We start from the raw sequence: 13,696 nt of genomic DNA, 5'->3' as shown, positions 1-13,696 counted from the left end.
CGGTTCCTTTCTCAAGAGTCATGATCTCATGACTCTTGAGAAAGGAACCGGTGCGGTTCCGAAACGCGTTGAGTCTCCACAATACAATAAAATATATTTTTATTACTCACTGTGCCTCGATCTCAAGTTGGACCTGCGCCCCATAATCCGTGTAGTCTGGAGTTGGAGGTTGTTTGCATCAGCAAAAGCTTTGGCTGTCCAGGCATGATGGTAATTGTACTTTTAAAACAGTTGGAGGGCTGAAGGTTCCCCATCCCTGGTTTAGGGCAAAGTTGCCTGCTGTGATAATGCAGCAGATTTTTCAAATTAAATCCACACCAAAACGTACCGATCTGTGCTTTGCTAATGCAAAAGTGAAAGGCCCAGATTTACTGAGATGGTCACATGTTTCCACGGTGAAGTGGTGATAGATTTTCTGAAGTTTCAGTAACATACTGTATCTACAAGAAACTGCGTCACCTGTGGATTTATTGTAGCTTAAGGCTACGTTCCCTCACAGTATTTTTGCTCAGTATTTTGCAACCAAAACCAGGAGTGGATTGAAAACACGGAAAGGCTCTGTTCACACACTGGTGAAATTGAGTGGATGGCCGCCATTTAATAGGAAATAATTGCTGTTACTTTAAAACAACGGCCGTTATTTTGAAATTGTAATAAGGACCATGAACTTTATTTTAAATCTAAAAAGACGTTGTGGGAACATGACTACCTTTCTGGTCTATTTGTGTAGCCAGTTTGGTAGATCATCCTCAAAAACATGGAGGTGTGCTGCATACTTCTCTAGATTGTTTCATAGATTTGGTCCATTTTACCTCATACAACATATAACGTTGTCTAACAATCAGTTACAAATGCCTGATATAACCAGGGGTGATTCTAGTCTCTCTGCTGCCCGAGGCGAACTATAGGATGACGCCCCCCCCCCCCCCGTCAATCCGCCCACATTATAATCCACTACTGCCCCCCCCCCCCCCACTGCTGTCCCCAATAAACATAATGTTTGGTCCCTTGCTGCACAGAGGATGTCAGGAGAGGAGGGGGCTGATCTTATAGGGGAGGTCACAGCAGCACAGAGGAGGTCAGGAGAGGAGGGTGCTAATCCTATAGGAGAGTTCCCAGCAGCACAGAGGAGGTCAGGAGAGGAGGGTGCTAATCCTATAGGAGAGGTCCCAGCAGCACAGAGGAGGTCAGGAGAGGAGGGTGCTAATCCTTTAGGAGAAGTCCCAGCAGCACAGAGGATGTCAGGAGAGGAGGGTGCTGATCTTTTAGGAGATGGTCCCCCTCTTCCCCCCTTATAGATGGACCCCCTCTTCCCCCCTTATAGATGGTCCCCTCTCCCTTATAGATGGTCCCCCTCTTCCCCCCCTTATAGATGGTCCCCTCCCCCCCTTATAGATGGTCCCCCTCTCCCCCCTCCCTTATAGATGGTCCCCCTCTCCCCCCTCCCTTATAGATGGTCCCCCTCTCCCCCTCCTTTATAGATGGTCCCCCTCTTCCCCCCTCCCTTATAGATGGTCCCCCTCTCTCCCCCTTATAGATGGTCCCCCTCTTCCCCCCCTTATAGATGGTCCCCCTCTTCCCCCCTATAGATGGTCCCCCCCCTCTTATAGATGGTCCCCCTCTTCCCCCCCTTATAGATGGTCCCCCTCTCCCCCCTCCCTTATAGATGGTCCCCCTCTCCCCCCTCCCTTATAGATGGTCCCCCTCTCCCCCTCCCTTATAGATGGTCCCCCTCTTTCCCCTCCCTTATAGATGGTCCCCCTCTTTCCCCCTTATAGATGGTCCCCCTCTTCCCCCCCTTATAGATGGTCCCCCCTCTCCCCCCTCCCTTATAGATGGTCCCCCTCTCCCCCTCCCTTATAGATGGTCCCCCTCTCCCCCCTCCCTTATAGATGGTCCCACTCTCCCCCTCCCTTATAGATGGTCCCCCTCTTTCCCCTCCCTTATAGATGGTCCCCCTCTTTCCCCCTTATAGATGGTCCCTCTCTTTCCCCCCTCCCTTATAGATAGTCCCCCTCTCCCCTCCCTTATAGATGGTCCCCCTCTTTCCCCACCCCCTTATAGATGGTCCCCCTCTTCCCTCTCCCCCCTTATAGATGGTCCCCCTCTGCCCCCCCTTAGAGATGGTCCCCCCCTATAGATGGTTCCCCTCTCCCCCCCCCCTTATAGATGGTCAACCTCTTCCCCCCCTTATAGATGGTCCCCCTCTTCCCCCCCCCTTATAGATGGTCCCCCTCTCCCCTCTCCCTTATAGATGGTCCCCCTCTCCCCCCCCCCTTATAGATGGTCCCCCTCTCCCCTCTCCCTTATATATGGTCCCCCCCCTGCACAGCAGATAAAACAAAAACAAAAAACAGCACACAACTCACCTGCCATCCGTTCCCCCGTTGAGCCTCTCTGGTCTGGTCCCGGCTGATGTGGGGCTTCCCGGGGTGTCCCGTCCTGTCCCCGGCAGCGCGCGCATCAGCGAGCTCCCCGTGCGCCTGTGGCTGTGACTTTCGGCGCACAGGGAGCTCTCTGATGTGCGCGCTGCCGAGGATGGGACACCCCCGGCAGCCGCACATCAGCCGGGGGACTAAGGCTGCATTCCCATGTTCCGTGATCCTGACGGATCACGGACGTGGAATGCCGGTACCGGAGACCCCCGCGCCCGGACAGCATCTGTAATAAGATGCTGGGAGCGGGGGAGACTGTATTTATAAGTGCCGCGCTGTAGTAACAGCACCGCGCGGCTGATTCATTACAGTGCGGCGCTTATGAATACAGTCTCCCCCGCTCCCATCATCTAATTACAGATGTTGTCCGGGCGCGGGGGTCTCCGGTACATGGTACAATCAGTGGCGGATTATAATGTGGGCGGCCGCCCGAACCGCCCATATTATAATCTGCCACTGAATGCCGCCCGGGCCCGCCCCCATGATAATAGCTGGTGGCGCCGCCTGAGGCAGACGACTCAGGTCGCCTCATCATTGCGGCGCCACTAGATATAACCCACATATATTGGCAACAGTTTTAAATGGAGAATGACTCCTATGAGATGTGTACCATCTCCAGATACAACTAAAAATAACTATCCCAAAACTGACGTCCTCTCACACTCGGTTCCCCATACTTCCTTCCTCAGTGTCTGCCGCTGATTAGTTGATTTTGAGACATTTGGCTTTCAGGCTCCAGAATTCTTCATACAGTTTCACAATTCAGCATTTTATGGTTTCAGTACATTTTAAGCATGTGGAATGTCAGATTACTGCTATAACTAATGTGTGAGGTCAAACTGTTAAGCAATTTGGTATTATGCAGAGATTTCAATGTACCCCATTTGCTTCTATACATTAAATACTCATATAACTGATTACAGGTAATACTTTACCTTTATAATATACCTTGTAGCTAAAAAGCCTACAGATTGTAATGACTTAACGCAATAAAAGGGGTACTCCGCCGAAAAGCTGGGCAGACGCCAGCAAGGTGGAAGTGACAGACTGTTTTGCTTTATAGAATGCAGGTGGTCCATAGAAGCGCTCTGTAGAGCGAAACAGCCTGTGACTTCCACCTTGCTGGCATCTGCCCACACGTCTGCACCCCGTCTGCATACGTTTATATGAATAAAGGAACGTTTCTTCAGCTGAATGGAGAGTGAAGCTACTTTTTCTTCAGTCATTGTGAACTGCACATCTCATTATAGTTGCAGTTGTATAAGACACAGTACTAGTCTAGTGCCGATCTACACCTGTATACTATTTATGTCTTTTAGATTAGTTCGGGAATCATTTCTAAGACTTCCTATTTGTAAATCAGTGGGTCAGAAATGTTTTTTATGAGCTTAGTAACAGAAGACACCTTGGGGATGTAAACACTAGATTTAGGTTGTGGTCCTAATATGGGATTTTATCAGAAAAGATGGCCGTCTATTAATAACGATGGCTAAAAATAATAATCGTGATCCTTATTTGTGACTGTCATTATTAATAGATGGCTGTCTTTTCCAATAGTGGGAACATACAGTGATAGCATACAGTATATATATATATATGGTTGTATGAGTATGAGTATATGAGTATGGTTGTTTTGAGGGTGGCTCAAGACAATTGTGATGATAGACGACCATTTCACTTTTGCTGTGGAGCCCTGTCCTGCCTTACAATGATAAGACATCTGGTTTGATGGTGGCTGAAGACGTATATGAGAAAGGACAACTATTTTGATTTTGCGCTAGAGCCCTCTGTCTTCATTGTACGCTCCTGACTCACTTTGTCTAATACAAACAGATTACATTAGAAAGTTTCCTATCTGAAACCTTTTTCCGGTGTCACCAGGTCACTATATGAGTCATGAATCTTTTACAGTAAGGTCAGTTGCGATTTTCCAAAACTATGCGCTCACCAGCCATACCGGAACGTGACTAGTCTTTTACTTCTGTCTGTAGATGCTGTTCAATGATATGAATTGACCCTGCCCTCATCTGCCCCACACCTATCTCACTCCAGGTGCTGGTAGAAGGTCAGTGCCAACAGCTAGGTCACATCCTGTTTTCATTTTCCACTAGTTAAGAAAAACAGGAAACTCTGGAATGGCCGTTACCTTCCATCACATCCGGCTTCTTTGTTGTATGCTTAGAAGAATTCAGTATCCAAAGTTTCATTGTCTTTGTATAATCTGTAGTTCCCAAAGACTCTGATGTTGTTATTCATTCTAAACACACTGTCTCATAGGTTTACATTATTGGAGACTTCTTTCATGTTTATGATATTTCAAATATGTCTTTGATGGCCATGTACTAATGTGATGACATAGTACTATAGGCATTAATGATCTGCAGATAACAAATAGATATTCAGATACAGTCTCCTATCCTAAACTGGTCTCGTACATGTGACTTGTATTAAAGGCAAAAGAAGGCTGTCTCAGTATAGACTTTGATAGCATATTGATATTTGATAGCACAGGCTGATTCTAAACCTGTACCATTGCAAAGTTTCAGTAGAAGAGTAGAAGAGGCCAGAGCATAAACCACAATAGGAACCAGGAAAGGTGAGATTAACCTACTAAAAGTACAACCCTCACCATGTCCTGCTGATAGTTCATGGTGGGAGTTGTTGTTTTGCAGCATGTGGCCATCCAGGTTGCAGAGCCACAAGCTCCATCATGGTTAACAAGGGGCCCACAATTTCTGAACAGCCTGGGGCCCATTGTACCCTTAATCTGCCCCTGATTGCCAATGTCTGTAATAGGACAAAAAATTTACATATAACAAAGTCTAGACCCATTACGACGTGTAATCCATTTGCAGCCAGAGGTTAGAGTATTCATGGAGACTGCCACACTGGGTTGGTACTGTGTCTCAATAGATACCTAAAATGGATACTCTGATGGTAAGTAGCTACATGTGCCACAGTTCCTGACAGGTACACTTTAAGTAGCTACATGTGCCACAGTTCCTGACAGGTACACTTTAAGTAGCAACATAGACACATAGCAATCACCTTATACTTTTTCTCAGGGTGACCACTCTTCGAGTACAGTATTACTATGTCTATCTCTATGTGATTTCCTTCCCTCCTAGAAAGGAAGCTCAAGGGTATGGTGACTTAAGGATGACATTTTTTTAGCGTAGGTACAATAGTAGTGCTGGATTATTGAATTTGCTGTGCATTTGAGTAGTATCAAAGCAGGGGCGCTGTGCAAAAATGTACAATGTGTTGGTTACTTTCCCTTACCCCTGTTTACCAGTGTTTATTTACACGTTCTATAAATTATGGGCCCTACAGACAGGAAAGACCTTCAAAAAGTGTCCCCTCTCCCGGCGGGATACTGATATATTATGCTGGTCAGGGAGACATTCCATTACAGGGCTTCCCCGTCCACAGGGCCCACAATATACGGGATGTGTGACTAAGCCCTTACAGAAAAAAGATTTTTTTTTTTTACAATGTACATGGAGTCAAATGGGAAAAAAATGAAGTCAATCTTGACTTATGCAAATTCCTTCAAGAAACCATTACATACAATAAATCAAGTAACAAAATAAAAGAGTCCCATGCCTGATCCTGCTAGATGCACAACTTGTGATTATGTTCATAGCATACCATGTTTGCCTATCAAAAAAGTTTGCCTGGAGGAACAACCCTGTGGCACTAGTTAAACTAGTTAAACACTAGATTTTCATAAGCTGTGTTTACCAGTGCTTTCCATTTTTGCACAGTGGGTGTTCAGGGATCCATTTCCCAAACAGCTATAGCCTTACAGCTAGGAAAAGTACTTCTTGTAGAAATATTCTTTCATAATGCATAAACTGTGTCTCATCAAATATGCCTAACATTCATCCCTTGGGTTCTAATACAACAGATTGACCCAGAACCTTTCCTACCAGAGCCACCACTTTCCTCCAGTAGGCACTAATGCTTGGACAATCCCACATCATATGCCAAAAGTCGCAGCGACCCATTTTATTAAGTCATACTGTGGTTAAGTCCATTTTCCATGTAGCCTGGTATTCATTAGATGTGTGTACAAGGTAGAAATGATTCCTCCGGATCCATGAGTCTTAAAGACCCCATCAGAGGGTATCTACATATAGATTTTCTCGGTACATCAAACTGAACTGATATAGCATGGCACAAATATTCATCAAAAAGGTTGCCTAGGTTGGTTCAAAGAATCTTGAGTGCCTTTACATAGAGAGATGTATCTGGCAAATTTGAATGGAATGGATTTGAAAAGAGGAGAAATCTCAGTCTTTCCTTTATGACCTCTTCTCTGTTTATAGTCTGTTTCTGGCTTTGTCTTCAAAAATCTGTGAAATAAATCTCTCTGTGTAAAGGCACCCTTACAGTTGTTGGAATGATTTAAACCCTTGAAATGTATATATGTCCAGCATTATATCTGTGTATTTTGCTAGTCGCTTAGCAGCATTCCAAACCTGAGAGTCTGGTCTATGTTTCCCTCTATTGGCATAGGCCTAAAAAGAATGCAAAGGATGTTCTCTATTAAGCAGTATACCAGCCTTCACCCACACTTTAAGGAAGTAGTGCGGCACTATACATTTATTCACTAAATAACACATTACAAAGTTATACAACTTTGTAATGTGTGTTATTTAAGTGAATGGCCCCCTTCCCCGTGTTACCCCCTCCCCCCGAAGTGTGGTGCAGTATACTCACCGCATTACTGTCGACCCCGGCCACCACCTTTTTAATAACAACACCTAAATATTTGAACTAGGACACTACACGAAGACCCGAAGCCACTGCCACCATTAGGAAGAATCAAGTGGCATAAAAAATGATGTGTCCCAATTTATATGTAATCCTGAGTATTGCTCAAATCCTTCAATAAGGTCAATTACCGGGGCAGTGCAACAGTGGGGTTGGACATAAATAATATAAGATCATCTCCGTTCAGGCCTACCCTATCCTACCTTATGCCATTAATGATACCTGGGTAATGGCCCATGCAATGTTGTTGCATGCGAAGAGCCAAAGGCTCAATTGCAGGGGCAAATAACAAGCGAGAGATAGAGCAGCCCTTCGGCGTTCCCCTAGCCAAATTAAAGTACGGGAACAATAAGTGGCATACGAGCATGCACGTACTGAGAAGCGCTAACAACAGTCGGTGTTGTAAAACAACGTCCGGAATGAATGTTTATGATCAATACCGGCTGTGTTTACAATGGCTGTGGTTTAGCGTTTTACAATGGCTCTCCACTAAAGAAATAGGAAATATAACACTATAGTTTAATTCTTTGGGTTAGTACGATTTATATTATTGATATCAAATTTATGTATTTTTGTTTTAAGTTTTACTAGTTTTTATTGGTGTCATTTTCCAAAACATAAATTTTTTTTATGCTGTTTTGTTTCCTTTTTGGAGGCGGATGGACACCGTTCATAGTTTTTTTATTTCAAAATTTGGGGTGGTAACGAACAGGACAATATCACATCAGCAGCTGGTGATCATGTTACCAGACAGTGGATGGGGTAAGTGAGACCTCCAGATCAGTTACATGCCATGGTCTTCATTTGATCACAACATGAGAGTTCTCCAATCCTCCTAGTTAGCGCAGGAGGCCAGCTGTCATGGCATTCAAGCTCACATGATCCCAGCTCCTAAAGCCCCTTAGTGACCGCCTTAAAAACACATATGCATGGTTACTAAGGGGTTAGTACCCAGTAAACTGTCACCCATGATGCACAGTATAGCACCTTTATTTACCTATAAGACCTTTGTGTTGCACAAGCAAAGTCGCTGTGTAGCCCTAGCCTAAACTGACATATATACGGTATATATCCCTCTGTAATATGCGCAACTATTAATGAAAACTAAAGTTGAAAAGTTTTTCAAGTGAAAATGATTGGCTTGTCTGCTGCCATCTGGTCTAAAATGATACCGCTATCACAGTTTAGCTGTAACAAGCTGCTTGTAACCTGTAATGTTTACCTGATATATGGGCACATTTACTGCTCTCGTTGTTCAGCATTTACTGTAAAAGTCAGCCAGCTGTCAAGCATACTGGTGCCGGTTTACATGGCTGGAATCGAGTCAAACAGATTCATACAAATAAAAGAATCTTTTAAGGCTGTGTGTTGCCTTTTGATATTTAACTGTCTCCTGTAAAAAAATGGTATTGCTCTTATCCATATGTTTTGTCAGGTATTGATTTGAACTTGCCGTCATCTTGGATTGCAATCGTGCTAGACACAGTCATGGAGATCATATGATCTCAAATGGAGTTGGGGTCAGGACCTGTATGGTTCTGTTACGTGTTGAGACCAGTCATCATTTTCTTAACATACACCTAGCAGCTTAAAATTTTAAAAAAATTTTAAATTCCATTTTTAGAACAAAATTATCAGGGCAGCCATTTCGCTTGAACTGTTTTAACAACATTTAGAAATACGATTTTAGCACGTAGTGCTAAAGTACTTAGTATGGACATAGACACAACAGTCTGGCCCAGACCCTATTCACTAGAATGAGAGTGTTTTCTAGGCATGCTCTGTGACCTGAGCAGTAGTCATTAGGCAAGAGAAGGATAAACTCTGAGCAATAGCTTTTGTAAATGGTATCTTATCAATAAACTTTATTTAAGCATTATGGGGGAGATTCATCAAACATGGTGTAAATTGAAACTGGCTCAGTTGCCCCTAGCAACCAATCAGATTCCACCTTTCATTCCTCACAGACTCTTTGGAAAATGAAAGGTCAGATCTGATAGGTTGCTAGGGGCAACTGAGCCGATTTCACTTTAATTTCACAAACTCAGTCCCTCCAGCTGGGGCAAAACTACAAGTCCCATGATGCCTGGACAGCCAAAGCTTTAATTTAGGCTGTCCAGGCATGATGGGAATTGTAGTTTTAAAACAGCTGGAGGGCCTAAGTTTGACACGTCTGCTTTAAAGGGGTTGGCCACTTTATAGTAAAATTGCTCAGTGTATAGTATTAGTAAGTGTACTCACTGTATATACTGACAGTAGCTCCCTGTGTACCTCACAACGCTAATATCAGCCTCCCCTCCTCCAGGCTGTGCTCCCCTGCTTTGTGGTGTTTTGGTCCATAAGATTGCTGACATGGAGGATCATGTGACCATGCCCCGCCCCTCAGTGTCCACTACTGAGCCTGTATGTGTCTATGGAGGACACAGGGGACCGGGCATGGTCACATGCTCCTCCATGTCAGCCTTTTATGGACTGAAACAAAATAGAGCAGGGCAGCACAGCCTGGTGAAGGGGAGTCTGATTTTAGCTCTGAGGTACACAGGGAGCTGCTGTCAGTATTTACATTGAGTACACTTACTGATACTTTGTACTGACCTATTTTACTATAAAGTGGCCAACCCCTTTAAATCATGTTTGATAAATCTCCCTCTATGACATTTTGTAATGACACATTCTCTTTAACAAAGCTCATAAAAGGCTTTTTATCAATATAGTCATCATACAATATGCTGTAAAGGGAAACTATCAGCAAGTTAGACAAATCTAAACTGCTTATATGCCCCCTTTGTGCACTGGATGCTGAAGATGAAGGTAAGTCTCTTAACTTTATCCTTGGCACCATTTCTGTGTTTTTAATAGTTGCATCAAAAGACTTAACTTCATCCTTAGCATCTCAAGGCCAAGAGGGAGATATCAGCCAATTAGATTTATCTAACCTGCTGATAGTTTCCCTTTAATGGTCTTCAATAGGGGTGGTGGTGAATTTTTCTGTTACAAAGCTACAAATCCCAACATGTATATGCAACAGTTGGAGAGTAACTTTATATATATATTATAAATATAAATCTTTACTTAAGGCCCTATTAACCAAAAGATGTCTGACAGAGTATTTTACATATTTTTAGCCAAAGCTAGGAGTGGATTTGAAAAGAGGAAAAATTTCAGTCTTATCTTTACGACCTGTTCCCTGTTTATAGTCTGTTCCTAACTTTGACTGAAAAAATCTGTCAGACATCTTTTGCTTTAAAAGGACCCTTAGTAATTGTATGAATCAGTTATTAATCAGTTTTTCCTGTTAATTTTCAGGTGTTTTCTTTTCAGAAGAAGCTGGGTTTCTCCGATTCTGAATCTATTCAAGCTCCGTTATATTAAATATCCTGTTTCTGTTCTTTTCAAACAAAAGCAGGATGTGTCCCAGACCTTGTGTAACCTTTAGTGAATAATTGCTATACCAGGAGACTTTATATTGTTATGCTTTCTTTTACCAATCTCTCTGATATCAGTAATGTTAAGGCTTTCCAAGCAATTTAAAGAGTAACTTGCCTTTTTAACAACTTTCCAGTCAGAATCTACATAAAATGTTTTGTCACTTTGTAAACACTTTTCTTTTCTTTACTTTTCTCTTAATAATTTAATTATCTACAGATAAATTGAGAATTCTGGTAATTTCTTGTTTTCAGAGAGCAGTGCATTGTGGGAGTTCAGTTGACTGTGATATGGAGAGAACTGTTAGCATGACTGATAACAGGCAACCTGCATAGTCTTCTAATACATGATCTACAAACAATAACAATTCAAATTTTATTTTTTTTACCAAATCCGGAATACCCCTTTAGCAAAATAACAATATTAGAAGGAGCACTGTGAGATATATATATATATATATATATATATATATATATATATATATATATTCCTTTATGTACTGTACTTCTGAAACTAATGATTTAGCCTTGCTTGAAGACCAGACAGCAGAATGATTCCATAAATATTTTCTCTGCTTTACCCAGACAATGGGTGACACTTGACACTGTCACAGGATCAGACTGAAGTGATTTTACTGCTCTGGGTCTGGTCACTTCACTAGTCTAAGTCACAAGGTCAAAGCCATCTGCTTTTGTACTTTATATTGAAATCAGCAAGTCATGATGGCCCAACTGGCTTTGGTTGGTTATTGTATACCATATATTTCCAAAAGGGTGATATCCTGATTTAATTATGATACCAGTATAAAGTCTTGTTCACACAGTCTTTTTTTATTACTATACAGCCCTCATTTGATACTCAAAACAATGGCCGTTATTTCGAGTATTAAATAACAGCTGTAAAAAATCCTTGCGTAAACAGGGCATTGGAATGCATTCCATGTGTGTTCACACGTACATGGTGACTATATGTGACAATCTGACTCAGATATATCCGTCTAGGATAAAAAAAATATGTGTCTGATTTCTGCCTCAGATAGATAGCAGCCAATCATAGCTCCACTTTGTTTCACAAAATGAAAAATAAATCAGTGTGATAAATCTGGGCCTTGGAGTAATACAGTAGGATTGAAAATCCAAATTATTGTGAGAATACTCATGATCATGGTGGATTGTCTATTTAGCTTGCAATGAATAAGACAATACATCCCTTTACAGCTGAATGACTTTACACCAGGATCCACCAGTTCCTTTTTTATTGAGTCTATATTTTCTCTTATTTTTCACATGTCCTGCACTCTAACAAAAGCTGTGGGCCTCCTCTGACTACAGGCAACTGGGGAAAGTCCGAATGCCCAAATGGCATTACATAACTATATATATATATATATATATATATATAATCTTGTTCGCAAGATTCATTGGGGCCAGTACCTCCAAATGTTATGATTAAATAATCTGTCTAAAAGTTGGTAGAACATCAATACATTGGATAAAATATGTTGTGATTTGTGCTGCCACATAACCTGAAAAACCACATTGCCTTTGTTCTTTCAAAAAAGCCCAATACAAGTCCAGCCTAATATGCTTCTTGGACAATCCTTCCTTCTATGCTCTGCTTGTTGAATTCATAGATGGGGCTTCCCTTACTGGACCACTGCCGTTTTTGTGATTGGGATCCATCTGTAAAGCTCTACATGTAGCCAATGAAATCATTGAAACATTCTGAGATTAAAGATCATGTAATGCTTAGTTTACCCTCCAGCACTGTATTTCACATAGAAAGTAGAATTAGTGATGAGCAAATATACAGTAATAGTAATAACGAAGCAAATCGCTTTGTTAGTTCAGTAGTCGACTTATCAGCCTGCTGTTTTTTAACTCAGTGCCGATCCATGCCGCTCCGTGCCACTCCTCCCATGGTCACTGGAAAAGCTGAATCCAGTCCTGGGAAACTTCTCCCAGTTTTATGGGACTGGATCCAGCTTCTCCCAGCACCCGGGAGGAGTGACACTTAGTTAAAAGGCAGCCGACTGATGAGCAGATTAGCGAATCTCTTAGTTATCTCTGCAATCACTAATGAGAATGATTCTCAGTGGCAAGAATCGGCAGCCGTACCAGAAACCAAAGGGCCAACCATCAGAATGATGGCCAACATAAATACACATTAAGGGTGCCTTCACACCTACCGTATCGCAGTAGAAAATCCGCTGCGGATCCGCAGCGGATTTAACTAAATGAATGAACTCAGCACTAAATCCGCACTTACAAATCTGCTGCGGATCCGCAGCGGATTTGACAGTGCGTATTTAATGCTGTGTTCATTAATTTAGTTAAAACTGCTGCGGATCTGCTGCGGATCCGCAGCGGATTTTCTACTGCGATACGGTAGGTGTGAAGGCACCCTAAAAGAAGCGCTAAAAAAGAGTTGTCGTGTTTGAACAGGGCAAGATACAGCCCTCACAACTCATGGTCACTGTATACTGTAGATAAACAAAGAGTCAATATTAGAATAAATCAACATGCTTCATATTAAATCAAACCACTTACCTGTGTGATAGGAAGAGCCCCCAAAAAGTCTCAATCTGCTTGAAATGTTAAAAATAGAAAAAAATAATCCAACCGTCACAGGACCCCAAAGGAACAAAAGATACAGGTCAGTCCAGGAGTTTGTGAATTCCAAAATATCCAGCGTGCTCCACTTTGGAATATGCCTGATCCCACCCAGTCCACTTCCTTCCTTTGATTGTTCTTCACATCAGTGAGGCTTGAAGCCACTGGGTCATATGGAGGAAACCAGATAAATGTATCTGAGATTCCTTTTTTCCCTGATGTCACTTAGAACTGGGCATTCAGTAACTGTGAACTTATAAGGAAGAAGGAGTGCATAAAATGTGTCTGTAATTTTTGCAGTCCTCAGTAAAATATCTTCAGTCATGGATTTTGGAGAACTACCAGACACTACCAGATGTGGAGGGAGTGGCTGCTCCCATTTTGATCTTGCACCCCACCCATCCCCCATGGGTGATTTATGCTGGGAAAAACTGGATCCTAGAT

The 13,696-nt window shown here is 42.5% G+C and overlaps 1 protein-coding gene across 2 annotated transcripts in view; it reads right to left on the bottom strand.

The window, feature by feature from the left end:
* The window catches only part of CDH5 (cadherin 5), a 42,917-nt gene extending 29,473 nt beyond the window's left edge, over positions 1 to 13,444 (bottom strand). Inside the window, exon 1 of one of the 2 annotated variants that reach the window (XM_069966029.1) lies at positions 13,190 to 13,444. The gene's annotated coding sequence lies outside the window, so the exon portion shown is untranslated. Of the gene's footprint in view, positions 1 to 9,455; positions 9,479 to 13,189 lie in introns of those variants that run through there. The other variant, XM_069966030.1, reaches the window with a different exon arrangement.
* Between the last annotated feature and the right edge of the window lie 252 nt (positions 13,445 to 13,696).

This window comes from Dendropsophus ebraccatus, chromosome 4 (assembly GCF_027789765.1).
Source record: "Dendropsophus ebraccatus isolate aDenEbr1 chromosome 4, aDenEbr1.pat, whole genome shotgun sequence".
Taxonomy (NCBI): Eukaryota; Metazoa; Chordata; class Amphibia; order Anura; family Hylidae; genus Dendropsophus; species Dendropsophus ebraccatus.
This window is presented reverse-complemented; position numbering and strand designations above follow the sequence as displayed.